Source organism: Rhinopithecus bieti, unplaced genomic scaffold, assembly GCF_001698545.2.
Source record: "Rhinopithecus bieti isolate Rb0 unplaced genomic scaffold, ASM169854v2 scaffold_6947, whole genome shotgun sequence".
Taxonomy (NCBI): Eukaryota; Metazoa; Chordata; class Mammalia; order Primates; family Cercopithecidae; genus Rhinopithecus; species Rhinopithecus bieti.
This window is the reverse complement of record NW_016805294.1, coordinates 440,509-457,968: the sequence shown is the minus strand read 5'-3', so window position 1 is coordinate 457,968 and position 17,460 is coordinate 440,509.

The window sequence follows — 17,460 nt, the reverse complement described above, 5'->3', positions numbered from 1 at the left end:
CGCCAAAAAAAAATTTTTTTTTTTTTTTTTTTTTTTTTTTTTTTTCCTTGTTTTTTTTTGGGTTTTTTTTTTTTTTTTTTTTTTTAGCATGAAGGGATGTTGAATTTTATCAAAGCCTTTTCAGCATTAATTAAAATGCTCACATGGTTTTTGTTTTTTATTCTGTTGATGTGATGTATCACGTTGATTTATTTATGTTGAACCATCCTTGCATCCCTGGGATAAATCCCACTTGGTTATAATGAATGATCTTTTCATTGTATTGTTGCAGATATTTTGTTGGGGATTTTTGCATCTATTTTCATCAGGGATATTGGACTGTAGTTTTCTTTTTTTTTTTCAATGTGTATTTGTCTGGTTTTGTATCAGGGTAATACTGGCCTTGTAGAATAAGTTTGAAAGTATTCCATTCTCATCTACTTTTTGGGAGAGTTTGAGTAGGATTGGTATTATTTTTTCTTTAAATGTTTGGGAGAATTTAGCAGTGAAGGCATTGGGACCTGGGTTTTTCTTTGCTAAGAGATTTTTTTTAAGTCTTTTTTTTTTGTTTAATTTTTTTGTTTTTTGAAATGGAATCTGGTTTTGTTGCCCAGGCTGCAGTGCAGTGGTGCCATCTTGGCTCACTGCAAGCTACACCTCCCAGGTTCACGCCATTCTCCTGCCTCAGCCTCCCGAGTAGCTGGGACTACAGGTTCCTGCCACCACGTCCGGCTAATTTTTTGTATTTTTAGTAGAGACAGGGTTTCACCGTGTTAGCCAGGATGGTTTCAATCTCTTGACTCATGATCTACCCACCTTGGCCTCCCAATGTTAATAATTTTTAAATTTTTAAAAGGAGATTTATTATTATGGCTTCAATCTCATTACTTGTTATTGGTTCATTGTGTTTTTTATTATTATTATTATTTCTTCATGGTTTAATCTTGGTAGGTTGTATGTGTCAAGGAAGTTATCTATTTCTTCTACATTTTCCAATTTATTGGCATATAGTTATTCATAGTAGCCACTAATGATCCTTGGAATTTCTATGGTATTGACTTAAATGTCTCCTTTTTCATCTATGATTTTATTCACTTTGATTATCTGTTTTTTTCTTAGTCTGGCTAAAGGTTTGTCAATTTTATTTTTTAAAAAACTTGTGTTTCCTTAATCTTTTGTATTTTCTTCTTTTCAATTTTATTTATTCCTGCTCTGATCTTTATTATTTTCATGTTTATAACAATTTCATTGTGATAATGTATTATAAAATTCACCCTTTTCAATTGTATAATTTAGTGATTTTTAGCATATTCACAATGTTGTACAACCATCATTACTATCTAGTTCAAAGTCATTGTCATCACCCTAAAAAGAAACTCCATACCCATTGGTAGTTACTCTTCCTTTCTACCTACCACTCCAGACCCTGAAAACCATTTATACTTCTTCTTTTTTAGTTTAATTTGATTTTAATTTTAAGTTCCAGGATACAAGTGCAGGACATGCACGTTTGTTACATAGGTAAACATGTGCCATCATGGTTTGCTGCACCTATCAACCCATCACCTAGTTGTTAAGCCTCCTATGCATTAGCTATTTATCCTGATGTTCTCCTTCCCTTGACCCACACCTCTCTGTCACAGGCCCCAGTGTATGTTGTTCCCCTCCCTGTGTCCATGTGTTTTCATTGTTCAGCTCCTGCTTGTAAGTTAGAATGTGCCGTGTTTGGTTTTCTGTTCCTGTGGTTAGTTTGCTGAGGATAATGACTTCCAGCTTCATCCATGTCCCTGCAAAGGACATTGATCCTTATTATTTTCTTTTACTAATTTTGGGTTTAGTTTGCTGTTGCTTTTCCAGTTCTTTAAGATGCATTGTTAGGTTGTTATTTGAAGTTTTTCTTTGCTTTTGATGTAGTAGCTATAAACTTCCCTCTTAGTATTGCTTTTGCAATATCCTATAGGTTTTGGTATGTTGTGTTTCCATAATTATTTGTTTCAAAAAATTTATAAATTTTCTTCTTAATTTCTCCATTGACCCACTGCTTATTCAAGAGCATAGTGTTCAATTCCCATGTGTTTCTAGAGTTTCCAAAATTCCTCATGTTATTAACTTCTGTTTTTTTTCTATTGTGGTCAAAGAAGATGCTGATATTATATCAGGAGTTTTATTTTTAATGCTTTTAAGACTTGTTGCATGACCTAACATATGGTCTATCTTTGAGAATGGTCCATGTGCTGAGGAAAAAAATGTAGATTCTGCAGTCGTTAGATGAAATGTTCTGTAAATCTCTATTAGGTCCGTTTGATCTGTAATACAGATAATTCTGATGTTTCTTTGTTGATTTTCTGTCTGAAATTTCAGACCAGTGCTGAAAGTATGGTGTTGAAGTCTCTAGCTACTATCATATTAGGATCTCTTTTTCTCTTTAGCGCTAATAATATTTGCTTTATATATCTGAGTGCTCCACTGTTGGCTGCACATATATTTATAATTCTTACATCCTGTTGCTCAACTGACCCCTTTATCATTATATAGTGACCTTCTTTGTCTCTTCTTATAGATTTTGTCTTGAATTCTATTTTGTCTGATTTATGTATAGTGACTTCTGCTCTTTTTTGGTTTCCATTGACATGAAATACTATTTTTCTATCCTTTTATTTTCAGTCTGTGTGTGTATAAGTGAAGGTGTGATTCTTGTAGGCAACAGATCATTCAGTCTCATCTTTTTATCCATTTAGTCACTCTGTATCATTTTATTGGAGTGTTTAGTTCATTTACATTCAAGTTATTAAGAACTTACTCTTGCCATTTTGTCATTTGTTTTCTGGTTGTTTTGTGATCTTCTCTTCCTTCTTTTCTTTCTTCCTGTCTTCCTCCCCTCTGAGGATGTCCAGAAATGCTATCCAAGAGCCAAGGCCTGGAATAGGGGATCCCAAGAGTCTGCTTGGTGCTCTACCCAACTGTGGTCAAGCTAATACCTAAGATGTAAGAAAAAGTTCTCTTTATGTTTTCCTCTGCTTTTCTCAAGCAGAAGGAGTGTCTCGCTGTTGCCACCACACCTGATAATATACTTGGGTACACCTGAATTCAGCATATCTAAGAGCCCAAGTACCGTGGCATACTACCTGGGCATTGCTGCTGGTTATTCAGGGCCCAAAGGCACATTAGTTTGCAGGTGATGAAACCTTCCAGGACTGGGTCCTTGCCTTCAAGGCAGTGGGTTTCCTTCTGGCCCAGAGTATGTCTAGAAATATTGTCTTGGAGCTAGGCCCTGGAGTAGGGTCTCACCACTCTGCCCAGTGCCCAATCCTACTATGGCTGAGCTGGTGTACAAGATGCAAAACAAAGTCCTTTTTACTCTTTACTCTTACATTAAGCAGAAGGAAGGTGTTACTGTCATTCCCACAAGCTGCACTGTTTGGGGCTGAGGGAAGGGTGATGCAAGCACTCCTTAGCTGTCCTGGCTGGTGTCTCCCTAAGTCATGTGCCACACTAATACAATAGTTCTGAGCCCAGCCTAGCACCAAGAGTTACCTAGGAATTGCAGTCCCTGGGTCTTAGACTGCCTTGCAAGTTTACCTAAAATCCTGGAGCACTTTGGCCCACAGTGGTGAGACTTGCCAAGTAACTCAAGTTTTGACTGTTAGTATAGACAATTCCCCTCTGACTGGGTCTGGTCCACATGCTGCCTCCATGTGCAGGCACTGGCTAAGCCCAGCATCGCTTTACTCTCCACTGTGATAGTGCAGCATTGAGTTAAATATAAAGTCACCCTGTTGCTGCACTCTCCCTCCTCAAAGTACAAGGATTATCTCCCCATACTATACAACTGCTGATAGGAAATGGGACATGTATGGCCTTAGGGACTCAAGACTGTCTCTCCTACCCTCTTCATAGGACACTTCACAAATTTGTGTGTCATCCTTACAGAAGAGCCATTCTAATTTCTGTATCATTCCAATTTTAGTGTTATGTGCTATGCTAATATGTATTAGCAATCATATTTATTATAGTCTGGGTATATCATGTCACCAGGGCCAGTCCTACAATGTTGGTAGGAACGTAGAATGCTCTTATATTCTAGGAGAGTGTACTTCCAGTAGGGACCAGTTTGCCACATAAATCATAAGCCAGATCAGAAAACATTTTATTGTAGATTTTCCATTTGGTGTGGCCAGGATTCTTAATAAGGTGGCATAGCCCTTGTATATTCTGGTGATAGAATACCACGTTGAGTGGTACAAACCTCATCTCTACCCCTGTTCCCTCTACTTTAGAGGTGTGTGTGTGTTTTGTTGTTGTTCTTTCCCATATTCCTTTACTACTTTGGGGGAAGGAGTATCATGGGTATGTTTAGTTCCTCCAAACTAATCTCATTCGCATTATTCCTAAGTGAAAATCTCCTCAGGCTTTTACTATGCCTTGTTGAGGAGGCATCCACATGGTGTGAATTATCTGGTGGACTGATGTCTTTCTTTCTTGCTTGCTTTCTTTCTGTCTTTCTTTCTTTCTTTCTTTCTTTCTTTCTTTCTTTCTTTCTTTCTTTCCTTCTTTTCTTTTCTTTTCTCTTTTCCCTTTCCTTTCCTTTCCTTTCCTTTCCTTTCCTTTCCTTTCCTTTCCTTTCCTTTCCTTTCCTTTCCTTTCCTTTCCTTTCCTTTCCTTTCCTTTCCTTTCCTTTCCTTTCCTTTCTTTCTTTCTTTCTTTCTTTCTTTCTTTCTTTCTTTCTTTCTTTCTTTCTTTCTTTCTTTCTTTCTTTCTTTTCTTTCTTTCTTTCGTGTCTTTCGTGTCTTTCTTGTGTATCTTTCTGTGTAGAAGAGCTGGAAAACAGAACACTAATTCCTTGAATCTCTAAGATAGGGGACTAAATGTGATTCACGTTCACTATTCAAATGCACTTGCATAAGATTTGAAAGAAAGAAGTGAGGTTCAGGCCATTCTTCTGGTTCTGCTGGCAAATGCTATCCTGAATACCCAATTTGGTGGTTGTGTCCTGATCATGGGGTGGTGGCTGTCAAGTTTTGCAGGTAGGTTTTTTGATTATAGAGCAGCGATTTTATTCATAGCTCAGTGTGATTTTCAGTCATATCTGAAAACTTAGTTTGGCGTTTGTTTATTCAGCTTCCTAATGACTGTAAAATAAGTTTCTGCTTAACTAGAATAGATATATTATTTACCACTGGACTTCAACCAATGTGAACTTTGCATAATTTTCTCTATTCTCATTTTTCCTCTGGGATTTGGCTTAGGAAATCTTAGGAAGTTTCTAGCAAGGATTTTGGATATCTGCTACCATACCACCATCTTTTCTGGAGGTCTGTTTATAAACAATTTCAGGTAATGAAATTTCAGATATTTGTGTAATCAAAGCTTTGTTTTCCTTGCATTATTGTTTTGGGAGTTTACTTTTAAGAAGATTGGTTTCTTGACGATTTTATAGACACCCTACCATTTTCAAAGACTTGTTGGTAATATAAATCTCAGTGATTTTACTATAAACCAGAAACTAGCTTCTTTATGAATCATTTTCTGTTGGTTGGTTTGTTGCTGTTGTTGCTTGTTTGTTTTATTGCTCTTTACCATCTTGCCCTGATGAAGCTCAGGGTAATGACAGGGTCTGAAGTAAGCAGACTGATAAAGCTGACATGTGCTTTCTCTGTTCCCTGTATTTGTATCTATTAGATCTTAACTGAGAATGTAAGAGAGGTAGGAGTAAAGGCTTCCTGTAGAATAACTAAGCTGATTGTGGAAGAAACTGTAGACTTTAGTGTTAAAAGAGGAAGTGACTGTGAGTGCTCTAGGTAGACAGAGCAATATTTGACAAGTGCAGTGACTTGGATGTGAGAATAAACATGGTGGCCTCTGCAAACTGTCAGCAAGTATTGGAGCCAGAGTGAGTGTGGTGGGCTAACACTGAAAAAAAGATTAGTCCATTCCTGGTGGCCAAATGAGAAAAAGATCAGGGCATTTTACTTCTCCAATCCTAATAGATCCCACAGTCCCATGTAGCCCAGTTTCCTTATGGAGGGGGCCTCTAAAAAAGCCGAGTCTGAGTAATCAAAAAATCATCAAGCAACTCTAATCTTAATTGTAGTTTTCAAAAAATATAAAAATCATCACTTTCCTCTATCCAATTTCTATTTTCTATTCCTCCTATTTTCTAACACCTAAAAACTACCTCTGTAAACTCTTAATCCTTCAGTATTTTCTTGACATCCAGCTCTCATCTTTTCCCTTCTCCCTCTCTTTCCTTTTCACTTATCTATCTCTTTATTAAGTTTGCTTAATGTCTCCAAGTCTGTCTCATTCTCTGGTCATGTATTTGTCTAACCTCCTGATAACTACATCCTAAAAGATCCAGAATAGGTCTAGAGGTAGAACTTTCTTGAGAGAGCAGGAAAGAAAGACAGGAGCTCTGTATACTTTTATAAATGCAGTGGCCAAGTACACTTAGAAACTTGGACTTAATTCTGGATCTAGTTGCAGTCACGGGACGATTTTTAGCCAGGGAGTGATATAGTTAAGATTTGCATGTTAGAATATTTCCTTTTATGCAGTTGCAGAGAATAAACAAATAATTCCTTCAGTTACATAAACATAGTAGTGCTGAGCATTTATTAAATTTATGTATATAATGACTATCACAGGCAATAAAGGAACTTATAATTACAAGTAACTTTAAACAACTAAGCTAAATGTAAACAGAAAATCAGGATCGAAGAAAAAAGGTCTGCAAAAATGAGTGTCATGATAGTTTCTTTTATTCAGCTCCAAACTTACCTCAGAGTTGCTGTTGGAGCAGTGAGTAAACCAGCTTACTAATTTACAGCAATTGTGGTAGTCGACTTCAAAAGTGATTTCTTGGGAGTGTGCTTTGAGAAGTTGAGGACCAAACAATAAAATGTAAATTTAATGTTAGAGACTATAAGGACTGAGTATACTGCTTTCTAGAATGTAAGAGTCAGGAACATGAATAAATAGATTCCTAGAGCATAAATGGTTAATATGTCTATCAACTGTCTGGTATCTGTTATTTTTCTCAGATTTGATAGGTGCTACACTAATAGTATTTTAGTCTGGAAGAATTTTAAAGCAGATGTGATTTATTCGTTCTTGACATAGAAAAACAAATCTCTGTAGGGCGCCTGGGAAAGTCTGATTCTAAGTGTCATGCTGTCTGGACATGCCTATGCCATAATATGCATTCTCACATAACCGGTTTGTGATGTGGTATGATCTTATGGTGACTAATTGAATTTTAAGAAAGTTTGCCAATGACAATGATTTTAGGGTATGTTGACCCTTTCTTTTCTGCAGGAGACTGAGACATCTTGATGCTCCTTCTGATTTGTAATGGGGGACTTCGTAAGATACAACATAAAGACATCCTCTAAGGGATGGCCCCTAGCCAACAGGTCTTGTGTGCATTACTTATGACACGTAGGAAGTATCTGTAGATAGTCAGCACATAGGCAATAGTTCTCTTTATTTTCTCTGCAAGAGACTAGCTATCAGGCACCAGACAATGTTCGTGTTGTCATCAGGTGTGATTGCCAGGATGAACATAAAACAACAAACATATTTAACCCACCAGTGGAGCTGCTTTTCCACTTTCCTTTCCCATTGGGTGTGGCTTTGTGATTCTACTAAGATCAAGAGAGAGGAAAAGAGAGTTTGGCAGTTTGGAAGAGCTGCATAGAAGACGTGATACTTGAAAGAAAGATAGTTAGGTTTAGTGGAGTAGGAAAATAATCAAGGCAAAAAGAGAAACAGGAACAAAAGTTGAGCTGTATGATAATGAGATACCCATGAGCAGTGGGAGTTCATGCTCAGTGAGGACAAGAAGATGTTCAACCAAATGAATCTAACTTGCTCTTTATTTAAAAGTCACTGGGGATACACAGTCTTCATAGTATCAAGTAAAGGATGGCCTGTTTAGCTTGTGAATGATGACAAAATTTAGTGATTCAGAAAACAATGACCAGTTTCACATTTATTCATTAGGCTGAATTTTGTGTTCTATTTTTATATTCAAACTCTATACCTGTTCCCCTTCTCACTGTACTACAATGCTGAAATGTATTTATTTTAATCTATAGGTTAACATTCAGAATCAACTAATCAGGAATTTCTTCAGTTTTATGCATGAAGGGTATGTTTCACAAGTATAAAAAGAAAAAATTTTTAAATGTTTGATATAAGAAAATATCTGGCTGTTTGGGTCCTTTCTTTTGAGAATGGGAGTATTCTAGAAACAATTTTACCTGTACCTTAGGATTGCAAATGGAAATCCTTGATATTTACATTTTAGTGTCTTTTTAATGCTTACTATGAATTCTACATCATCAGATATGTGGCGGCAAAGGTATAATTTTTCTGAAAAATTATATTTTTTAGCAAGAATATTTGCATGCAAAGCATCTTATTTTTTTCTGAATGTCATGCTTTTCCTGGAAACCATTAATTTTCTTTCAGTATTTTTCTATTTTCTACAGTCTGTTGATAGTGGTGGGAAACTTGAACTTGAAACACTGTTTAGCCATGTAGATCTTGAAATTAGTACGTCTTTCTCAATGAGGGAGAGCATTTGAATTGGTAATTAGTGTTGATTCAGGATAGAAATACTGAAGCAACATTTTGCTGTGCAATGACATAAAAATTTCAAAATGAAAATTATAAGGAGGTTGCCAAAAAAAAAGATGTCTTGAAGTTCAAACCCTCTAGAAAAGTTTGCTAAAACTAGCAGTGATTTTCCACACTAGTAATGACTTCTGAGTTAGCTTTTTAACTAAAAAAAAAAAGCATTTTTTTTTTTTTCATTTCACTTGGCAAAGTTAAACAAATTCAACTAATAAAAGGAAACCAAATGAAAAAAGTTAAACAATCTTTTAAAGTTCTACAAGATGATCCTAATGTCCTGCCACAGTTGAGAAATCCTGCTTTGTTCTTGATAGATGGCCTTTTCCTTGGCTCACTTAGCCTGAATTTCTGAAAGTAAAATATTTCTTAATTTCATATTAAGTCAATAGTACGTACTCTTCACCTAGGAAACAGACATTCTTAGGTACTATAACCTTGATTATTCTATTCTTCTCTAGCAATTTTCTGTGATTTACCCCACCCCTTTTGTAAATCATCATCTATTTTTTCTACTACCATCTCTTCCTAAATCTCTTCACTCTGTAACTTTATCATTTTGCAGCTGTTATTTTTCTCACCTGAAATTGCTCTTCCCCTTTTTCTTACCATACTTTACTTTTGGCCTCTCTGTCTACTTGGATTGTTGGTTAAGCAACCCTGTTCCCTCACGATTTCACAGGCTGGTTCTGCCTAGTCATTCAAACAATTTGAGATGTTGTCTGAGATCATGAAACTTGGTCCTGCTTAGAGAAACTTCCATTCTATTCATCTGGCCAAACTCCTTTCTACATGTAAAATGCAGTATGAATTTTGCCTCCTGATGAAAAGTAGAAAAGGTACCCATGGATCATGAATTTTGGCATGATAAAACACCAGTTACTCACCCCACGTCAAATGAAGACCAACCCATCAAAGACACATTTCTAGAGATTATGGCTTTGTTTTGAAACCTTTTCAGTGATATCCCATGATGATTTTAGAAATTTTCTGTGAAGACAAAAGAGTCATTTTGTAAATATCCCTTCAATATTTAAATAATCATATAAACTTTATGAAAGCTTCTTGAAGGATGAACATTAAAGTTTAAGTGCTTGAAAACTGTATTATATTTTCTTCAGCGAATTTTGCATAGGGTTTGGTTCTATGGGCTTTTCTTGTGCCATATCTAAGCCACTCTGACAATGAGTTGAAGGGAACTAACATCATGTAAAAACAAACAAAATCAATGTGTAAGCATAGAGCTGGGCCATTGGCTTAGCTGTAGCACCTGTGAGAAGGTCTTGAGGTTATTAATAGAGAACATCAGCAATCAGTTAAGAATAGGACTTGCATTTGAAAAAACACAATAGAAAATTAGCATCAATAAAGATGTAATAAAAAATGAAGCAGGCAATAGTTTTCTTTTCCTCAGTTTTGGTTGAACTTCATTTAAAGTATCATTTTTACTTCTGCAGAGCATCAGTTTAGAAAAAGACATAGACATTTCAGGAATTCAGTGGGGAGAAACCAAGAGGGTAAGGAGATCTGCGTGGGGAATAGTTAAACAAATGAGGCATTGGCCTGCAAGAGTGAACTAACTGGAGCATCCAGTTACCATTTTCAAATACTTGAGAGGCTCTTATGTGAAAGGTACACACAACTTGTTCTGTAAATACTAGTGAGGGAGAGGCTTGGGACACAGGGTATGTTTATAAGGATGCAGAACTCCCAAATTCATGATATAAAATTTTTGGTTTTTGAGAAAACTTATTTATGATATTCTAGGATTTATAACACTTTCCTACATGTAAATTTCCTAGTGTGTTGTCTCTTCCATTTAATTTATAACTTAATAAGTTGACTTAATTTATTCTATAGAACAAGTTCCATAATATTATATTATTGACCTTTTCTTGGACTTAAGTTTCCTCATCTTATTACATACTATTCCCTATGTAAATGTAATCATTGTCCAGCAGAACAAAAAACAGTGTTAAATATTTTACATGTACTGAGTTTAAGGGGGTGGAAAGAATGATTTTAACTAGGTAAGTTGTTTAGGGAAGGCAGGAGAATGACTAGGTTCATTGATTTTCCAATATCATAACTTTATCTGTACATATGATAATTTTTATGGATTATGTCTACCTATCCAAATTCACAGCTGAGAAAATATTTCAGATTAATATCAGATATTATTCAGGGCAATTGGACAGAAGCACAGTTATTCTTCTTGATGAAAAAAATGAATTTAAGGGGGCCTCTTCTCTTGGAAGTTTATTCGTTTTCTATTCAGTGTGAATTAATCAGAATAAAACTTTAAAAAACCTGAAAACAATGTTTAAACTCTTTTAAAATATATATTTGATTTTTAAAACTTCACAAATGGGTAAATATTTTCAATTTTTAATTTTTTTTTTGAGATGGAGTTTCGCTCTTTTGCCCAGGCTGGAGTGCAGTGGTGAGATCTTGACTCACCGCAACCTCTGTCCCCTGGGTTCAAGTGATTCTCCTGCCCCAGCCTTTTGACTACCTGGGATTATAGGCACCTGCCACCACGCCTAGCTAATTTTTGTATTTTTAGTAGAGACGAGGTTTTGCCATGTTGCCCAGGCTGGTCTCAAACTCATGACCTCAGGTGATCCACCTGCCTCGGCCTCCAAAGTACTGGGATTACAGGTGTGAGCAACCTCACATGGCCTATTTTTATTTTTTTTAACATTTATTTTAAGTTCAGGGGTACATGTGCAGGTTTGTTATGTAGGTAAACTTGTACTTGTTAACTTTGAGGAACTCCATACTGTTTTCCATAATGGCTATACTAATTTACATTCCTACCAACAGTGTACAAAGTTTCCTCTTCTACTGACATCCTGCATGGTCTGTATTCTTTGAATGGAGACCAGGGAACGGGAACTAGTCTGCAGTGAGCAGGGTGTGAGGCCAAGGCACAAATCACATGTGTGTTTATATCTATATAACAAGAAAACATGCTGCAGGCGGTTTTAGCTTGTCTAGTCTCTTTCTTTACACTTGAAAAACCAGTCCTAGAGTACTTTGGGGAAGAAGCCCAGCGTGGCAATTAATGTTATTCACCCTCCTCCTACTCTGTAAATATGGGTTTTTCCCATGGTTTAGCAGAGGCTGTTTATTATTTTATTCCTGTGCTTTCTCCCTCACTGATCTCCTGCACTCCTATGTCCCCATGAATGTGCACAGCCATGTGTTAGTCGAGTAATTGCTGTGCCTTTGAAGCATCTTTTCTTCTCCTCCCTAAATTAAATCTGTCAATTGTGAACCAGTAAACCAGTTTTCTCAAGAATTTCCAGTGGTTTCTTATAAAATTAGGCCACCAGTACTTTCACTCTTTATCAATCAAAAGGAGGAAATTCAAGCGAAGTCAAGGTGCATGTGTTAGTGAAAACTGAACTTGGGGTTGAATGTCAGGTTCTTGTTTCAGCTCTGCCTTTAACAAGCTGAGTGGTGTTGTGCAAGTTAGTTTCCTTATTACTAGCATGGAGGGATGGGACTAGAAGAAGCCTAGTTTCCTCTCAGCTCAATGAAAGCAAAGAATGCTTTTTTCTTAAGTTTTATTAGTGTTTCCTAGTATTTCTTTAACCTTCTATGGATCCACTGCCTGATACACTGGGAGGAAGTACATAAATAGATTTAAAAGTTTCACTTATAAGGCAGGTAATTAGATTTTATCCAATTGCTTACAGCATGCTGGGTATTGAGGGGAAAGCTAACTAGTTTTATCAGCCCCTGGTTTGAGTAAGTAGTAGTGTCTTGAGGAGTTGGGACTAGAAGAAAGAAAGGAGATTTGTTAAATAAAGGTGGGCTGCTGTGTACCTAAGCAAGGACATCAACCTTCAGTTATCAAATAATCATAATTCACAGAATAGCTTTGAGAAAATCTAAACATAACAATTAAAAATTTCAAGCTGAGATTTGAAGAAATCTGGAAATTTATCCTTCTGTCTCAGGAAGATTTTATATTTCCATTTTAGCACTTGAAACTCCAGCTCCTGCTGAATGTTTCTGGTTTTAGAGAGTTCACAATATTGTAAGTCCAACTGTTTTGTTTCCAGTGTTGATATTCTTTACATGGGTACTGTGTTTTCCAGAGAGTGGAAAAGCACTTTGATTATATGCAATACTCATGTGTGTACGATGGGAAAAGATAGTCGCTCTATTTTCTTTTTTAGAGGAAGATTAACATTCAACTAAAGGATACTCTGGATGGTCATTCTACTTGTGCATCTGACAGGTAAGAAACAGACTATGAGATTACAATATATTACTACTAATTATTTCTCTTATTTTCAACCTTGAAATGAGCTATTTTATGGTAAACTCTTGTCTCCAGAAACCTGGAAGTTTCAAGAGCTCTAAAACAATCATTCATAGCAGATTTCTTTACCATGAGGCTATTCCTGTGTTCATGTTAAGACCACATATCATTTTCTGAGGAACATGGCTCAAAAGAATTAATTTCAAGAATAAGTAACACTGTCTAACATTCTGGCTGTAGAAGTGTTTTCTCTTCCTATATCATGTTTTCCACTTGCAAGGAAAATTTTAATGAAAACACTTTGGCAGCAAAAAGGAAAAAAGCTGGAGGCATTGTATTACTTGCCTTCAAAATAGTATAGTAATTGAAACAGCATGGTACTGGCATAAAAACAGACACATGAACCAATGGAACAGAGTAGAGAGCCCAGAAATAAATCCACATATATATGGCCATTTGATTTTTGACAAAGATGTCAAGAAAATGCAGTGGGAAAAGGACAGTCTCTTCAATAGATAGTGTTGATAAAACTGTATAGCTACACACAGAATAAAAATGGTCCCTTATATCACCATATACAAAAATCAACTCAAAATGGGTTAAAGATTTAGATGTAAGAAATAATACTAGCAGAACATATAGGGGAAAACTCTGTGACATTGGCCTGGGTAATGATTTCTTAAATATGACCCAAAAGCATAGGCAAGGAAAGCAATAACAGACAAATGGGATTATACCAAACTAAAAAGCTTCTGCATAGCTAAGGAAACAACAGAGGGAAGAGAAAATCAATGAAATAGGAGAAAATATTTGCAAGTAATACATTTTATAAGGGCTTAATATCCAGAATACGTAAGGAACTCAAATAAAAAAGCATAAAAACATTGCATAAAAACAAATTACCTAGTTAATAAGTAGAGGACCTGACTAGACACTTCTCAAGAGAAGACATACAGATGGCCAAAAGGTATATGAAAAATATTCAGTATCACTAATCATCAGGGAAATGCAAATTAAAACCACAATGAGCTATCACCTCACACCTGCTAGAATGGCTATTACCAAAAAGACAAAAGATAGTTGTTGGTGAAGATATGGAGAGAAAAGAAACTTTGTACATTGTTGGTGGGAATGTAAATTAGTATAGCCATTATGGAAAACAGTATGGAGCTTCCTCAAAGTTTAAAAATAGGGGAGGAGGTTTAAAATGGTTGACTAGAAGGATTTCATGCCTGCCTCCTCCACTTAGAAGAACCAGAATAGTGCACAGACAGTCATCATTTGAATATACTATCCAAGAGAGAATGCTGGAATGCAACAGGGAAAGGACAGGAAACATGAAAAGCAGGAAAGAGGAAGGAAAAGTGGCATCCTGCCTGGCTGGAATTGGCTGGGAGCCAGAAGTAACTTTGCAACCTGGGGAATGGGTGAGTGAGAGATTTTCAGGGGCCTACATCCCTACCATGGAATCGTGCAATTCTGGCCATAGGAGAACCCCTTGACCCACCCAAATCCTGAGACTAACACACAGAGCTTCTAGAAGATGATGGGACAGAACTGCTTCAGGGAGGGGGCTCACACTGCTCCCATACCCTTTCTGAGACCCAAGCTGCTACAGTTAAGACTCCATTTCCAAACCTAGCAAACTGCATGCTGTCCTGGAGCTCAGTGGTACCAGGACTGAGGAATTATGGAAACTTGGGCTCCCACTGCTAGGACAGTGGAGCAAGCTGAGAGCACTCCTGCAGTCAGCCAGGGCTAAGAAGCAAGTGAGGCATGAGCTGCAGTGGCCAATTTTAGGAAGCAAGTGATGCTGGGATCTGAGATGGAGATGCAAGTGAGGTGCAAGCTGCTGCTAGAACTTGGTCACAAGCTGGGTGGGTGCTCCTGCAGCCAAGGTGGGGTGCAATCTACGTGTGCCAACTGCTGCCACTAAGACATGGGGGACAAGCCCTGCTGGGTCTGGGGTGTGAAAGGAATGTGCATTTCCTACTTGCCAGCCCAGTCTGTGGGCATTAAGGATGGCTTCACTCTCTCCAAGGATAAGACATCAGCACGGCTGCTATGGCCCCTCACCCAGGCTCTCTGCCTGGGACCTGAGGGTTGCCGTGTCTTCACCAGCTACAGCTGGTAGCTGTTCTCACAATTGGAGAGCTTAAGCACAAGACCTTTTGGCCCAGCTTTGTTCCCCCTCAAAGACGGAGCACATAGATCTTCAAATCAATTCACCATGACAGGCACCTGAGCACTCCTGCTGGGAGCCTGAGTTTGGGCCTAACCTCCTGGCTGCTAACATCTCAGCTGGCACTTACGTGCAAGTGCTAACTGTGGGGTTGGAGACTGGCCCACCCAGTCCATCACAGCCACCACCAGTGTCAACACATACCACTTGGGACCTAGAGAATTGTCTCACCACTGCAACTGTCATTGCCCATGTCATGCCAGCCTCCCAGGCATAAGAACCCACCTACCCACCCCATCCACTGCTGCCATTTTCAGTATCTGGGCAAGCCACTAGGGGTCCAAGAATCAGCTTGCCAGTAACCACCAGCATAGGTTCCAGCTTATGCTGCCCTGGGGCACAAAGATAGGCATACTCAGCCTATTGCTGCCACCAGTCAGAGCTGAAGACTGAATTACTCAGCATCCTAGTTCTCAGCACAACTTTACCACAGCCTCCAATGATAACCATACCTAACCTACCAAGGAAATCACATATATCAATAATGCTGTTTCCAGCTAAAGAAATCATATAGAGACTACTGAATGCACCAAAATCAAAACCTGACTATCCTAGCCAATCAACACCATACTACATCTTTAGAAATAAAGTCCTCCCCTAAAAAAGGATATTGAAAAATAGGAAAAAGTAACAGTTACATTAGATGTGCAGAAATCAATGTTAAGGACACAGAAAACATGAAAAAGGAAGAAAATACGATGCCCCCAAAGGAAAATAATTACTTAGCAATAGATCTTAATCAAAAAGTAGTTTTGGAAATCAAGACAAAGAATACAAATGATTGATTTTAAAGAAGCTCAGTGAGATACAAAAGAATTCTGAAAAACAATACAAAAAACAACCAGGGAAAAAAATCAGGATATGAATGAGAAATTTACCAAAGAGATGAAAACTCACGGAAGTGTAAAACTCACTAGTAAAGCAATTACATAGAGGAGGAAGAGAAAGCACTCAAATGGTACCACTGCAGAATTCCATCAAATGACAATAACAATAAGAGAAAAAGAAAGGAACAAAGAATATATAAAACAACCAGAAAACCATTAACAGTATGACATGAACAAAGCCTCATATGCCAATTATAACCTTGAACATAAATGATCCACTTAAGATATAGAATGGCTGAACAGACAAAAAATTCCAATTTTATGCTGTTTGCAAAAAATTCACCAGTAAAGGCATATATATTTGGCAAGTAAATGGACGGGAAAAGGTATTTCTTATAAATGGAAGTGAGCAGGAGTAGCTACAGTTACACCAGATAAAACATACTTTAAGTCAAGAACAATAAAAGATAAAGAAGATCATTATATAATAAAGGCATCAATTCAGCAAGAGGGTATAATCCTAAATATATATGCACCCCACCCTGAACAACCAGATTCATAAGGCAAATATTACTAGATTTAAAGAGAGTTAGATTGTAATAGAATAGTAGGAGACTTCAGCACCCCTCTGACAGCACTAGACAGATCATTGAAACAGGAAATTAAGAAACACTGGATTTAAATGGAACTTCAAAGCAAACGGATCTAATGTATAACAAATATTCTATCCAACAACTATAGAAATACATTCTCCACATCAGCACATGGACCATTTTTCAGGATAGATCATATATAAGACTATAAAACAAGTCTCCACACATACAAAAATTTAAATTATATCAAGTATTTTTTCAGACTACAGTGAAATAAAACTAGAAATCCATACCAAGAGGAACTTTGGAAATTATACAAATACATGAAAATTAGCTAACATGCTCCTAAGTGAACTTGGGTCAATGAAGAAATTAAGATGTAAATAAAGTTTCTTGCAACAAATGAAAGTGGAAACACAACATATCAAAACCCATGGAATACAGCAAAAACAGTGCTAAGAGGGAAATTTATAGCAGTAAAAGCCTACATTTAAAAAGATTACAGATTAACAATCTAGCAATGCACTTCAGGATACTAGAAAATCAAGAACAAATCAAACTCCAAATTAGCAGAAGAAATAATAAAAATCAGAGGAGTTCTAAATGAAATACACTAAAAAAATACAAAAGATCAACAAAATAAAAGTTGGTTCTTTAAAAGATAAAAAAAATTGATAAACAACTACCTAGACTAACCAAGAAGAGAGGAGACCCAAAAAATTAAATCAGAGAAGAAAAAGGAGACACGAAGATAAGGGCGGGCGGAGCAAGATGGCCAAATAGGAACAGCTCCAGTCTCCCATTCCCAGCGCGAGCGACACAGAAGACCGGTGATTTCTGCATTTTCAACTGAGGTACTGGGGTCATCTCAATAGGGAGTGCCGGACAATCGGTGCTGGTCAGCTGCTG